This window comes from Akebia trifoliata, chromosome 1 (assembly GCF_017979445.1).
Source record: "Akebia trifoliata isolate Shusen 1 chromosome 1, ASM1797944v1, whole genome shotgun sequence".
Classification (NCBI taxonomy): domain Eukaryota; kingdom Viridiplantae; phylum Streptophyta; class Magnoliopsida; order Ranunculales; family Lardizabalaceae; genus Akebia; species Akebia trifoliata.
This window is the reverse complement of record NC_141375.1, coordinates 1387749-1402633: the sequence shown is the minus strand read 5'-3', so window position 1 is coordinate 1402633 and position 14885 is coordinate 1387749. Positions and strand designations below refer to the sequence as shown.

General features: G+C 32.9%; 1 pseudogene; it reads right to left on the bottom strand.

Annotated features, from left to right (window-relative positions):
* Positions 1 to 387: 387 nt before the first annotated feature.
* LOC147410289 (E3 ubiquitin-protein ligase BOI-like) lies at positions 388 to 1140 on the bottom strand (annotated as a pseudogene).
* Between the last annotated feature and the right edge of the window lie 13745 nt (positions 1141 to 14885).

The window sequence follows — 14885 nt, the reverse complement described above, 5'->3', positions numbered from 1 at the left end:
TAGGAATGGTTTGTAACCGTTCCGAAGACTGTCTAAAACGGTTGAGAGACAATCTATAATCGAGGCACCGTTAATGAATTTAAACGGCTGGAAGCCGTTCTAGATCTCAGGATTTGGAATGGCTAAAAACTGTTCCAGAACTCAGAATTTGGAATGACTAAAAATCATTCAAAATCTGCATTTATATAATGAAACACACTAACACAAAAAAAATATCTTAGACATCGATTTAAAATCCGATGTCTATAAGACTGATGTCCTAAGTCTGAGACTTCAAGCATCAGTTACAAACTGATATCTAAAGTGGTCATAAATTGATACCTAAACTTTAAAAAAAATTTAAATTTAAATTTTTTTTTCTACACACCTATTAACCTGCTGTCAAAATAGACCCAAATAGAGAACATTGAGGTTCTCTATCACATTAATTTATACACAAAAAGAGTTACACTGAGTCATAATTTACAAATCTAATATTATAATGCATTGATAAACCCTTTGCAATCGTTACACAAGCACAGGTGCCTACAAAGGAAGTAAAATGATAGAAACCTCCTTACGCTTACATGCCCTGCAAGCCATCTTCCCTCCCTTGCCGGGATTCCTGGATCCACCCGGAATGACGTTCAGATGGTTGTTCGGGTCAATATAAGAGGCCGTGTCGTCAACTTCGTTGTCCCCGCAACCTTCCTTCACTTGGTCAGTACCCTGTACAATGGCTTGCCTGAGGTTGTTCTTCAGAACATTTACGACCGACTCATTGTACTTGGTTCTGTAGTGCCAAGATTGGGCTTCCATACCTACTTGCTTTATTCTCTCGACTAGTTCCCTATCTTTACGGTTTATGTTCTCTATTGTGATATCTTTCTCTTGTAGCTTCTTGCCCACTCTTTTTTCTATGGCACTAAGAAAAGAAGACACGTGCCTCTGCTTCACCTCCCTTACTCTCTTCGTTATGTGTTCTTGCTGTTCACCAGGAATTTTTCTTAAGTACGCTAAAAAAGTAATTCGAAAGCTAATGCACCTGAACTCTGATGTAATGGTCAAATTCTTCCTTCTGCCGGTCAATCTCGCTCTTGAGATTGTCACCAAGGTGAAGAATGACAAGAAGGGTTGTTGCCATACTTCCGTTTTCTGAAGTCACAATGGAGTTATGTTCATCATCGTCATACGATAGTCTTAGCCCAGTTGACACAAGATTTTGCTTAGGAATAACTATCAATTGTTCAGTCTCCTCTTGATAGAAGTTATTATTTAAGGAAATCTGAAGCTTTTGTTGCCTCGAAATATCTTCCGCAGCCTCCCTGCCTCATTTAGTTGGCCGATTCAGAGCATAAACATGTTATTTTCCCTCATAGTTTATTAGATCAACACTACATCCTCCTGGAACTGTAAAATAGATTTGATATTGACAATGTCTTGATAGATCAGCCCAAACCTAGGTAGAATATTTAAAAAACTTGAAGAAGTGCTAAGGTGATAGTAAATACCAGATGTGAATTGACGGTGATAACACTATACTAATTAAAGAGAACACAATATAGGCATTAACCATTCATAATCATCACCTATGCCTTATTCCAAATATTGGAGTTAGTAATATGAACCCATTATACTATTCAGACAGTCGAACAAAGTTCTATACATCAACAAAAACAAATGAAGGCATTATGGAAAAAAAAAACTCCAAGAATGACGAGACACACTCTTCTATGCCATATTTTTTACTAGTCTTTCAAAAAAACATGGTGAGTACTGTGTTTGAGAACAATATTGCCTCCTGTCCACTTCGTTTGACTATCAAGCAAGTCTTTTTTCTTATTCTATACTATTTACTTTTGATATAGAAACCAGTAATGCATCTTAGAGTCACCACAGCATAAAAAATAACAATGGTTTGAGTCCGTATCTCAATTTGTATTCATATTGCACTACAACAATGAAGCCACAGATCCAATCCCGGGATAGCAACTAAATTAGAAGTTGTTAGAAAACTAGATAAATAGTTATCATTGACAAGGGCACTGAACCAAATAGAAGTAATTACCAAGAATTTGGTGAAAAGGTATTTGCAAGTAAGTGTAATAAAAGATTCCCTAAAAACAACTTGATTATAAACCTCCAACCATCACATTCTTGTAGACAGTAAAAATAGTATGGAGATCAGAGCCAATGGTTAACAATATCGATAAACAAAAGATAATCAAAACAACCAAAGAGCATCGCCAGAAAAAACAGAAGGCCTAATTGGATGCAAACTGCCACAAGCCCACAATCTTATGAAACAACATGCCAGGACAAATATAGAGCAACCATATTATTGATTTCAAAATTAATTAAGAACAATGGCTAATTAGATGAGTAACTCACAATTTCCAAATATTTGCAGCTGAGTGAACGCCTTAGAATCATACTGGAAACAATTTTCCTCAAGAAAAAGAGGGAAAACTAAATTACCATTATCACCCCCATACATCTTTTCTTGGGAAATGCCAAACCATGGCCATCATAATTCCATAACAAACCAACTAGAAAAATTTAAATGAAAGAATATTTGAAACATGATAAGGTAGACAAAATACCTCAAAATTTAATGCTTCAGAGGAATAATATGTGAAGAAGAAACAGATCCTATGTATATGCACTAAAAGTTAATCTAAATAAATTTTCTAAATTTATCACAATTAGATAAACAAATTTGAGCATATTTAAGTAGGTGCATTAACCCTCTTTGTAGGTTTGTTAAAAATTGGGGTTTAATCTAGGTGATCAAACTCCTCTGAAAACCAACCAATAAATTTATAATCAAAATTATAGGACAAGTTAAAGATCTTTCCATCAATTGGTACATAAAAGAAGAACGAGGTTCGTGACGGATTCAAGAGATCAACGACTGGAAATAGAGCTTCAAATTAGATCAAAACCACAAGCAGAGCATATAAAATCACTTCTTTCTCAATCCTCAAGAAAGCCAACATAAGAAACACAATAAGAAATCAAAAAGAAAATCTTTAAAGTACAAGATAGCGAATCTGGTTTAGCGCAGAAAAATGAAATAAGAGAAGGAAAAAATAAGGATTCTGATAAAGAAATGAGAATAATGATTTTATCATGAACTTCATAACAAGTGCCAGTCAATCAGGAATGGAATATTACAGGAATTAGTTCCATATGTTTATCCCATTTTCAAGCTGATTTTGGGTTGGTCATACAATGGAAAAGAGAATTGATGTTGTGGGTTGGGAAAAGAAGTGCAAATCAGTGGCTAAAGGTTAGATTTAAATAGGAACTCTTTGATTGAAATCAGACGTAAGGAATTTAATATTGATGGTCTATATAAGATTAAAAATATATAAATAAAAGGGAGAAAAAACTTTTTAAGTCATTTATGATGATTCCCCAAAACACCTAAATCCCACAAAATGGAATCACCACCGTGAGTCACCACCCCCTCCCCCAAAACAAGAAACCTACCCTTCACTCCTTCCCTACATTACTGTATATACATTACAAGTGTACACAGATTATGGTAGCACTTCTAGCATAAGCTACTGGCCGAACAAGATTTGCAGCCCTTGCTGGGCGTGGTGCTGGTCTGAGCTTCGCTGCATCATCATGCACAATCAAATATACATAACAATCAAATTCTTGTTTCATTGTTGGTCTAGCATTTCATATCACAGTACCATATAGGCAAACAGTGTAGCACATATCTAAAGATATTATAGTAACGTCATTGTTTTTGCCTTGACACAAATATTGGATAGGCAAACAAGAATCTTACTTAACCATTCAAATCTGAAACTCAAAAACAGAACAAGAATGCAAACAAATACTTTCAACATTACCGTCATCATGAGTCTACACCTTATCCTAGTTACTGGGCTAGGTAACAAGACATTTTATTTTGCATTAACTCAACCATGAAACATATTTTCAATCAAAGCATGTTCCTTAATTTCATTTCTTACTACCTCAATGCCATTTTCAACCTTCCTCTTTTCTTAAAGCTCTCAATTTGCACCAAATTGCTACTTAGACCTTGTCATTGCTCTTATTGGCGTTCTTTGTCACGTGTTCGAAATCCAGACCATTTAAAATGATTTACACTTATTTTATCTCCTACTAGAAAATGCCTAGACTTCCACAAATATACATGTTTCTCGTGTTGTTATTCCTAATCCACTCATACATATCTCAAAATCCTCATCTCTGTGATGCCCATTCTATAAACATGTTTCTTAATTGCCCAACATTCATAAAAAATGGTTTTATTATTTTCTTGTAAAAAATTTCCCCTCAGTTAAGATCACTTAATGTCCATAAGCACTCCACCTTATCCACCTAACATTTATTATATGAAACACATCATCCACAAACTTTTTTTTGTTTTTATGTATAATTTGACCTAAATAATAAATGTTTTCTTTGAGATACACAATACCAATCAATTCTAACAAGTGCTTCATCTCTAAAAGTGTCCAAGTTAAAATTGCACTGCTCATGCATGTTTTGATTTGGCCACACATGCATTAAACATTAGTTTCCAAAGGAGACACTAACTAGTCACTCTGGTAATAATTCACAAAATCTTTTCTTAAATATTATGAATTATACCACAATGAATATCATGTTCTTTCCTCCAATGTATAAGTCAACAAATGTGCAAAAACAATAAATAAGCAAAATTTATTATGGACTTCAAAAGAACATTAAGCTATCGAGTACCTCAAGTCATATAGAAATAAAGGGCACTAATGAGTTAATTTCTTTGACAAGGCTAACACAAAAGAAACTTTATCAAGCATCAGCTAGGCTAAGTAGGTACCAACTTGTATAAGCCAAGTTTTCTCAATCTGAAGTTTTTTATTTCACACCTAATCCCACACGTAAGATTTGAAGGTCATACATATTCTTAGATACACTTATTCACTCAACTACATACATATATATATATATATATATATATATATATATATATATATATATATATATATGAATATCTATATAAAAAGTTTAACTATACCATCTTAAATTTTTGAAAGAAGTTAAAGATATATAATGCAGTAGGAAACAAAAACAACTTTGGGATCTTTCAATGAATAAATTATGTATTTGATACATACCCTGAACCTAAAGCGCCGAGTGAATTGCACACGAAACACATTACTCCATCTTTGCGTACAGTTTGAGAAGAGTATAACCTTAAGAAAACCATTACTTAGTTCATTTTGAATCATAAATAATGAAAAAAAAAAACCCACTAGAAAGGGCGCAAAAAATAGAAGATGGGGAAATCGAGGTATGGTTACCGTCATAAACGCAAGCTTCTTGAACAACCCTAAGCTATTGCATCACTGTCTTACAGCATAATGAAAATCACTGCATTCATCAATATCTCCTCACTTACAACCAATCATCAAATAAAACATATATTTCGTCAAAAAACTAAGACAAACAAAATAAAAATTCAACAAAAACTATATCACAGTTAAAAGTTCATTCAAACATTTTCATCATGGAAGCTATAAACCACAATAAAGAAAAAAGACAATCAGATGAAGAGCATGTATTCACAAATGACTGTGCGTGAGAAAATGAAAACCTTATTTGTCCGAAAGATAACGAAGTCGTAGGTTCTTCTCCTAAAAAAGCATGCAATTTTTACCAAAAAATTAGCAAAGCTATAGAAACTAAACTAGATCAAAGTGCAAGACTGTTTAGAATATAGAACTAGATTTCATCTGAGGATTAAAAAAATATTCTAAACAATAGTCAACAAAACCAGCAAAACTCAAACTAGTAAAAGCAAGAGTTTAGAATGTAGAACTAGAACTCATCTAAGATACATCAAAATCATAAATTTCAATGAACTTAACTATCAAAATTTCAGATTTAGCCCACGTAAACTACAAACACAAACAAGAAATAAAAAAACAAGTACGGAACTCTATAAGATCTAAACTAAAAAAATACTCAAAAACATCAAATTTCATCGAATCTGACTATCAAAACCTAAGGTTTCTCACAGGAACACTCAAATCTGAAAGTCTCTAATAAAAAATGCAACTAACTTTACCAACCGTGCAGAGAGCTTTTAAAGAGCTCATAAGGTCTCCTTAATGACAATTGCCGCTCAAAACCTAGAAACAAACTCATTCCAATCCAAAATAAAACCCTAGGGTTCATTGGGGGCAATTGCCCCCAATGTCTCCTTACTAGCTCCACCAATAAGGCATTCACTTATATCATGATTACCTGCAAATATTTCATAAAATATTAATTCTTCCCCAAAGAAATCATGACAGAAAATATACCTGTAAGATGAGAAATGGAGAAGTCGATCGAGAGAGAGAGAGAGATGAGATCGAGAGGTCGATCGAGGGAGAGGCTGAGAAAGCGACTAAGAGAAAGACTAAGAGGTTGATCGAAGGAGCGATTGAGAGAGAGAGAGAGAGAGAGAGAGATGAGATCGAGAGGTCGATCGAGGGAGCGACTGAGAGAGAGAGAGAGAGAGAGAGAGAGAGAATGGTTCGTTCCCATATAATGAGACGGGCAATGGGACGTTTAAAACACTATTAAAATGGCTTTAATAGGTAAAACGATTTAATACCGTTTTTAAATAGAAACGGTTTAATGTCGTTTTAAATATCTGTTTCTATTTTGCAATTTTTTTTTTTTTTTTTTTGTAGTGCGTAACATGTTTGGGAATTGTATATCTATTTTTCTCGGGATACATTGTTCCCTCGAGATACATTTTTTTATGGGGAATTGGAGCCATGTATCTCGAGGAGAGCAAATCTACAGTTCCCAAACTTGTCACATCAGGGTATTCGATTGAGTTTGCCACGTGGGGTAGTTAGATTATCACGATTCTTTCCCAAATCTTCTTTTCTCATTAAAGTTAGAAAGGTTTTTCCAAATTCAATCTTCACTTTGATACAATGCCCTTAAAAAAAACATAACCTTACTTTACTTAAAAATATTAAAAAAAATATAAATGATTTAACTTGGTACTAAAGAAAATGATTTTTTGAGTTTTTAATTTCAAAAGATTTATCTAAAACCTATTAAAACAAAATGATTTTGGATTTTTTTTTTAAATCCTTAAAATTTGAAGATTTACAGATTTGTACATTATTTAATATTTAATATTTTTGTTTCAATTCTAAGACGCATGTGCCGGAAACGTCACCGATTTTTACAATTTAACCATTATACTTACAAGAATTGGCTGTTCTTAGTTAAATTTCGGTTCCCAATGAGCCGGACTGATAAATCTAAAAATTCCGATTGGACTTTGTCAACTCATCGGTCAGGTGGGGACTCACGTCATAAAATTCAAATTGATACGATTAATTTGTTATTTAACATACCTTGGAGTAGATCCTAACCGCATAGTTTTGTGGCATCCAAAAAACATGATCTGATGCCATAGGATTATAAAGACAAAATTTGAAAAAAAATGTATCAATTTTCATCTCAACATCATCCTTTTAAATATAAGAAAGCATTTTGTGGTCTTCTTTGCGACGTTTCTTATTATTATGCTTAATAAACTTTAGTATTTAATTATAAACTAACATTACAAATCACTAAAACCAATAAAAATGAATATAGCGCAATCAAATTCTTATTAAAAATTCGATGTCACATAAGGGAAGTATCATAAAAGTGATACTTTCATAATTAGAATTAGAAGTCAACTAAAATTAGAAATGAGAAATATTTAAAATCTGTTTCTTACATTTTGTGCTGAAGTAATTTTTTCTTTTAGGTTAAGATACATAATATTTCATGTTAGGCTGTGTGATAAAAGTATAAACAAGGCCTTTATTAGAGTAGTTAGATAGTAATTTAATCTTAAAATATCATTTGATAAGATGATAATTAATTTATAAGTCGTGCTGGAGTGACCTCAAGCTTGTACATCATATCGCACATCTTGATGTGAAAGTTTATAGGAATCATATAATGCTTTTTCACTTGTATTTTGATAAAAGCATCTCATGTTTCCATACACTTTAACTTTAACGTTAGGATGTGCGATGTGAGCTACAATCACTACAGGAAATTGAATTTATAGCCTACCCGTCGCAATAAAGTAGTAGTCGTAGCTATAGTGTTTTCTTAGTAACCAACTGTCAACCCATCTCTCTCATATTTTATGACACTCCCACTCACTCACTCTCTCTCTCTCTCTCTCTCTCTCTCTCTCTGGAGTGGTTCAAACTCTTTGTTTGTTGCTACCATCGTCTCTCTCTCATTTTTTATAACTCTCTCTCTCTCTCTCTCTTTTAGATTCGAATTATTTGTTGCCATCATCACCAAAAAACCCTACAAACCAGTAAGAATTTTTTGTATTTTTTCTGTCATTTTTCTCTATTCTTTTTTTCTGTTTGTAGACACCCCATTTTTGCACTCGCCTGATTAATTAACTCGTCAACCCGATCGCAAAGGTTCCCAATGATAGATGTTTATTCCAATGCTTCATTTTGTTACCAGATATGTTTCAGAAATCCGGATGAGGTATCTCGAACTGACAAAACTTAGAAACCACGCTACGCTAGGTAAATACAACTCCAGAAACATAGAAATCATCATCTTACAAACCAAAAAAAAGCTTCACGATAAAAATGACCAAATTATCAAAATACCCTTAACATCAAAACAACCCTAGAGCCTACATTACGCTTAGAAAAACTCATTCAAACACATAAAACAATAAATCGAAACCAAATAAATCATTTCACCAATTTTCACAAAATTCGACAAAATTACGAAAATACCCCTCATAAAATTCACGACCATTTCACACAAAAAATTTTATAAATGACAAAAACAAACATTCCCACTGAATTCCTTACGAAAAACTGATTCCAAAACATCCTGGAACATGGAAAAACGACTTAAAATGTAAAAAATCATCTCCGAGGGCAAAATGGTAATTTCACAATTTTAATAATTAAAAATTTCAAAATTAATAAATAAATCATTAAATAATATAAAGTAAAACATTAATAAAATTAATTTTAAAATGTGAACAAAAAAATCGATCAATCAGGCTTTCAGGCAAAATTGTTGAGGGTTCGTAAGATATTTCTTTAAGGACCCCTCCATTTGGGGGTCCAAAAAATTAAAGATATAATAGAGAGGGGTTCTCCAAAAATTTAAAGTCAATCAAGTAAGACTAAAGTCAGGATATTAAAGTCAATCAAATAAGACTAAAGTCAAAATTAAAGTCAATTAAGTAAGACTAAAGTCAATCTCATAAGACTAAGGTCAAAACCCTAAATCAAAACCCTAATCTAAACTAATCCAGTCAATCTCATAAGACTAAAGTCAAAACCCTAAATCAAAACCCTAATCTAATCAAGTCAATCTCATAAGACTAAAGTCAAAATCCTAAGTCAAAACCCTAAAGACTAAGTCCATCTCATGAGACCAAAGTCAAAACCCTAATTAAAACTCTAAAAGAAACCCTAATCAAACCCTAATGCTTCTGAAAACTTTATAAATAGGAGCCTCCACACCCTATTTTCGTATAAAAGAAAAAACCCTAGGAAAAATAGGTAAAGAAGCCTCCATAGCTTCCCAAAACCCTAATTTTGGAGCCCCAACTCCTTCCATAACACCCTTACTCCGATTTTAGCCTAAAAAACACCCAAAAACCTCTCAAAAACATCCCAAAAATCCATAACAAATTTGAAGGACTCAGATCCAAGAAGGAGATACCTTACCTCGGAGATCAGAAATCAAATCCGGAGATAGAACGAAGTAAGGAACACGGTACAAGGGGCCGTTTTCACCAGATCTGAGGGAATAACACTTTTGCAGATTGAAGGTAAGCTTTTTTATTATTTTTTAATCTAGGTTTATCATTAGCGATGTAGATTTATTTGGGATAAGTAGAGATCGGCAATGGCCGGGCGGGGTTGGTGCTTAACACCTTCCAACCCCGTAACATGATCCCCGGATTCAGATTTTCTGTAGGAGAGTAGTTTTTATCCATTTTAGAGTCAGTTTGGTTCCTAGACCACAATAACTAGGTGGCGACTCCCAAACCTCAAGGGTCAAAAGCGGATCCGCGCACCCCGCGGATCGAAGGCGCTTTCACTGTTGATTTTGGATTACCTCCAATTTCTCTTTCATTTCCTCGATTAGTGACCTTAGAATCTTTGCCACCATTGCCACTGTCTCAAATCCTAAATTACGTTAGAGTTTCAATTTTTGACTCACGTTGTGTGATTCTTGACAACAATCTAAGTTAGAGGGATCGATTCAATAAATCATTTTGATCTAAACATAGCATAAATTTCTCTTATAGGTGTGTGATTTTGCATTCGAACCCTACCTTTGGCTCACTTAATTGAGTTTCAAGCTTGGATTTCTTCATGATTTGCACCTTTTCCAGTTGAAATTGAACTTGGATATGGTCAAATCAATTAAATAAATAACATTTTTGTCCATGTGGCTGAATCTATGATCTTGATTACGAATCCAAAGAGTTCGAACATGTATTTGAGTTTAGAGTGAAGTTTTTGTTTGATTTTTATGTATTTGTTGTAAAGTTTAGAGTCTTTAAGTTCAAATTTGATTGCAATTGTTTATTTAACTGGATTTGATTCGGTGTTGTTCGATCTGAAATGCATGTTTGAAGTTGAAAGTTTATGTTTTTGACTGAATCAAATGTAAAAACAGAAAAGTAAAACTAGTAGCAGATTTTTTTTCTTGTTTTCTGCGAGTTTCGATCAAAGCTACCAAGATCCTTTTTTCCCAATTTATTTCTAAACATGAGCGATTTTATCAGACTCCATTAGCTTTTCCAAATTTAAGTGCTTTAATGGATTCAAGATTGCAAACTTGGTCATAAATCACACAAACTCATAGTGGTGAAGAACTATGGATGATGCATGTCTAAGTCTTATAGAAACATAATTCATACATAATAGAACTAAAAAAAGTCATGGATTAAGCTAGACGAGTATACCAAATTGTGATTGGATTCATGTATTACTATCAACTCAGTGAACATATGAGAAGAATCTTACTCAACAGAAATTTAAAAAATTTATTGATTCAATCATTTCTTTTTCTTATTTGTTATAATTTTGTAAATAAAAACATGAGTGAAGGCCTAAAATTGTAGATTATTTTGATGAATCACTAGTTGTTGAATGGTGTACTTGATTATTCACAATAACACGTCGATCAACCGACATTAAGTACTAATGTTTGCCTCTTTTTGAATAGTATGGGGGTTTTATTGGTTAGTGTTGTGATAGTAATTATGTAAATTATTTTTATTTAAATTGTTAATAGTTTGTTAAATGAAATTTTATTTTAATTGGTGAATATATTGATTTTAATTATTATGAATTGCTTAGTTAGATATGTTTGGTGAAGAATCTTCTAGATGAGCAAAGCAACATATATTTATAGCTGGACCATTTGTAGATGTTGGAGACAGTGTTAATAGTGCAGGTATTATATGTTGTATTAAATTATTTTGAATATCATGTACTATTATTAATGACATGTGCGTCTAGGTAATTTATCGTTGACATTTTTTTATATTATTTTGTTCTGTTTTCATCTTTTTAGTTTCTACGAGTACGATGAGGAGAGGTCCTACGTAAGGCGTGAGTAATTTTGACCAGAAGATAAGTCAAAAGATGTCATTAGATTGGAATAAATATGATCAGACAATAAGGGAGAATGCCAGTCATTTTTCACAATTATTGAGAACTATTGTTAGGTATTCTGGCCATGCCCCTTTGCAATACAAGAAATGGGCTGACATTCCAAAGCATTCAAAGGACTCACTATGTCAAGATATTCAAGTAAATATAAATTAATGTGTTTGTCATTTTTCTAATAATATCATGTTTTACCTATTTCTTAAATTGTGTACTTTTGTAGAATAAGGTCGAAATTGATGATTCAAAGAAGTGGGTGATGCAACGTAAGTCGACGAGATACAAAGATTCGAAGAATGGTTTAAAAAAGGCTTACCAAAAATATGAAACAGATGAGGAGAGATTGCTATACATTCCTACTAGCATCCTAAAGGTTGATTGGACTTGGCTTGTCTATTACTGGAGTTCCCCTGAGGCTCAGGTATAAATTATTATAAATTTTTTAATTAATCATTTTTTTAGAATGATATGTTTGTAATGCTATTAAAATTTTGTAAGTTATCTAAAAAAAGAATAGCAAAAACAAGAAAAACCAAGTAATTAAACATATCGGAGGGGGGGGGGGGGGCAAAGAATTGTGCACAGTACCGATCGAAGATGGTGGGTATCTACTTATAGATTATTTCAATTATATCATTTTCTTTTAATATTCAAAGTGACCTACAACATATCATTTTCTTTCGCTCCATGTTTCCTAATGATTATCCTCCCAGTCAAGGACCTTGAAAGTCAAGTAGATACATTTAGTTTTTGGTATATTTAATTTCTCCAATTTAGACTTTTTTACATACATGTTGTTTAACTAATAATTTTTATTTTTTTTTTTGGTAACTAACCCCTTTTTAACTTTGTTAATGTAAAATTAAATATTTTACATTGCCCGTCCCAAACCTGAATAAAAGAGGGGGGAAAAGATAAAGTATTGTTAAATAAGGTAATTTTCTTTTAGCATGACATGCTTATATTTTTTCATTGTTCTAAGTTACCGTTGACTTCAACTATGACTGTCTTCAAAAGGTATAGCTTGTATGGTTCAATGGGTTTTACAGAAATAGAAAGAAAATCAGGTCTTGTGTATGTACTGTTTTAAAATTGCAATTGGGTCAAATTTCTTGGACAAGAGCCTTGAAATGAAAATATGTTTTTTTTTTTAATTTGATACTGATAATTGATTCTATAACAGCATAATGTCGACACATTTTTTGATATTACCATTTGCACATCTTTTAGATATAATGATTTTGCTTGGTTGAACATCTCAAATGGTCCTACTGTTTGTTTTAAAGCTGATTGAGACATTATGTACTTGAGGGTTGGATAATTAGGTTTAGAAAATTAAATCTTTGAAGCAATTTGACAGTTTTGGACTAATAAATGATAGATGACTAAAAATGTCATTATATGTTCTAGTTAGACAACTTCGTCTGCTGGTTTTCTTCAACCAAAAAAAGATATCATATATATGAATGACCTAATGTCAATGTTTAATTGTTGAACCATCTCAAATTCATCTTGAGTGAGATAGCTTAGCTTTTATGGTGGCAGTATCGTTAATTGTGTCTGTATTTTCCCCTCTCCTTAACTTTTCTTGAAAATTTTGTTCATATGTTGAGAATGACTAGAGAAACTTTCTAGTTAAAAATAGGGTATAGAACCAATGGGCAATGCTTGGTTGCAATTCTCGGGTCTCCGTTCTTTGTGCCCACAATTTGATGCCTAATAATGTTGTCAAACCTAAGTGAGAAACTGAATATTTCCTTTCCTTTTGTTTGCTTTTCTATGCAGTGCACCATTGCTCATGCCCTTGAGAAACAAAGCATCCAGATTCTAATATATACTGAAAAACATTCAAAGAAAAGTACCACTTTTTCATGTCAATTCACAGCTGATCTATTTGCCATGAACCATGCAGATTTTATCATCGCTAGTACCTTCCAAGAGATTGCTGGAAGGTACTATCATCAATTTTTTTTTCTCATTCTAGTGGCTTGTCCTGTTCTATGTTTACACCAATATGTCCACACTTCTCTCATTTAGACCCGTTATACTTCCAGATTCTGCACATCTTGAATTAAATGTGAAATTATTCATTTCTCTAGACCATAATTACAAATAAAAATTAGAAAAGGGTATTGTTGATCTCTTCTCATATTTCACTGCATGTTCAATCTGGATTTGACACATTGAAATCTCTCTTAAAACTAAATTTTAGGTTTGACTTGCAATGTTTGACCAATCTTAATTATATCTCTCGTGAAATGTAATTTTAGATTTAAGTTGGGTGCCATTTCCATTTTGCTACTATTAATAACCCAGATAAAGCAATATAAAAATGTAATAATGATGCATCTTGCTATTTTTCTCATTTTTTGGGATTTAAACATGAGTGATATATGTAGTTAGATTTCAAGACATATTTTACACGTGTGATATAATTAATTAGATTTTAAGACATATTTTAAACATGTTTGTCAATGAAAGTAATGGAGAAAATTCAAAACTAGAACTACATAGTATACCATAGTATTGGCCATAGTATTGGTTTAATTTGTTTCATTCTCACAATGTTTTAATGACATTAACGTAATTTGATCCAAAATAACGTAATTTCATAATATTTTTCTACATGTTGCAATATGGATGATAAACACTATATCAACATAGCTTTCCTTCAAAAGCTAGTGTAGACACCCGAATTTGAGCGGGCCCTCGACGCAAAATACCTCCAAAAATTGAAAAATTGGAATGGGCCCCAAAGCCTAAACCTACTAGAACCCAAGCCATTTTCAACTGATAAATGTCTGAGGCCACTCACGTGGCCCATGGACCCGCACACCTCACCACTTTCCTACATCCTTAAATTCAACCCAATACTATTCTACCTAAATCCAATCCATCCCAAAACCCAATCTATCATAAACCCAATTCAACAAAAATCCAATCCATCATAAATCCAATCCATCCCAAAACCCAATCCATCATAAACCCAATTCAACCTAAACCCAATCCATCATAAACCCAATTCAACCTAAGCCCAACTCATAACCTAAGCCCAATTCAATACCCAAACCCAATCCAACCTATCAATCTCATCAAACCAATCACCAACTCAATACAAAAAATGACACATGTCATCACACCCTTCCACCTCCCTCATCTAATCAACCAACTCCATCACTTCCCTCC